Source organism: Cebus imitator, unplaced genomic scaffold (genome assembly GCF_001604975.1).
Source record: "Cebus imitator isolate Cc_AM_T3 unplaced genomic scaffold, Cebus_imitator-1.0 Scaffold141, whole genome shotgun sequence".
NCBI classification, from domain to species: domain Eukaryota; kingdom Metazoa; phylum Chordata; class Mammalia; order Primates; family Cebidae; genus Cebus; species Cebus imitator.
This window is the reverse complement of record NW_016107456.1, coordinates 3,920,243-3,921,687: the sequence shown is the minus strand read 5'-3', so window position 1 is coordinate 3,921,687 and position 1,445 is coordinate 3,920,243. Positions and strand designations below refer to the sequence as shown.

Sequence of the window (1,445 nt, the reverse complement as noted above, 5' to 3'; positions counted from 1 at the left end):
TGATGACTATAATTTCAGCACTTTGGGAGGCCAAGTCAGGAGGAACACTTGAGCCCAGGAGTTCAAAAGCAGCCTGGACAACAGCAAAACCCCATCTCTACAAAAAACATAAAAATTATCATGCAAGGGGTGGGGTGCACCTGCAGTCCCAGCTACTCAGGAGGCTGAAATGGGAGGATCCTTTGAGCCCTGCAAGTCAAGGACGCAGTGAGCCATGATTGTGCCACTGCACTCCAGCCCTGATGACACAGCAAGCACCTCTCTCCAAAAAAAAAAAAAACTTTGCAGACGCCACCACTGTCAGGAGCCCTGTTACTAGCTATGGTCAACCCCACCATGTTCTTCAACATCTTCATCAATGGCGAACCCTTGGGCCACATCGCCTTTGAGCTGTTTGCAGACAAGTTTCCAAAGACAGTAGAAAACTTTCATGCTCTGAGCACTGGAGAGAAAGGATTTGGTTATAAGGGTTCTTGCTTTCACAGAACTATTCCAGGGTTTATGTATCAGGGTGGTGGCTTCACATGCCATAGTGGCACTGGTGGCAAGTCCATCTATGGGGAAAATTTGATGACAAATGTGGACCCAACACAAGCAGTTCCCAGTTTTTCATCTGCACTGCCAAGATGGAGTGGTTGGATGGCAAGCATGTGGTCCTTGACAAGGTGAAAGAAGGCATGACTATTGCAGAGGCCGCTGAGTGCTGTGGGTCCAGGAATGGCAAGACCAGCAGGAAGATCACCATTGCCAACTGTGGACAACTCCAGTAAGTTCGACTTGTGTTTTATCTTAACCACCAGACCATTCCTTCTGCAGCTCAGGAATGGTCTGGTGGTTAAGATAAAACACAAGTCAAACGTACTAGGAGAGCACCCGCCACCCCATCTGCTCAGTCTCCTAGAATCTTTGTGCTCTCCCTGCAATTCCCTTTGGAGTCCATGTTTTCCTTGTTCCCTCCATGCCTAGCTGGACTGCAGAGTTAAATTTATGATTATGAAATAAAAATGAAATAACTAAACAAACAAAAAAAAGAGGCTCTGTGTGCTGGATCCTGTGTTTGGCCAGAAAGCAGATCCACATACTCCTGGGGATAATCAAGATAGCAGCTGAATTATGTTGAACATGCTGTGATGTAATAGAGAGAACTCAGAGCTAGGAAGCAGGGGCTCTAGGCAAACTTGAGCACATGACCCAGCCTCTCTGGCCTCAAACTCCTCACGTACAATGAAAGGATTGAACGGGATCCTCTGGAGGTTTCTCCTAGTCCAGGCATTCCCAACTCTATAAACTGCATCATCACAGGGACCTGAGTCAAGGAAAGCAATGATGGCTAGACAAGCAACAGAGAAGAGCCCCAGTTCCCAATGTGTGCCCAAGGACACAGCAGGATTCCCTGAAGCCCACCACATGAAGCAGAGCTGAGAAGATTACATGAGAAAAGACCT

General features: G+C 47.4%; 1 pseudogene; it reads left to right on the top strand.

The window, feature by feature from the left end:
• Positions 1-372: 372 nt before the first annotated feature.
• Positions 373-770, top strand: LOC119473237 (annotated as a pseudogene).
• The last annotated feature ends 675 nt before the right edge of the window (positions 771-1,445 follow it).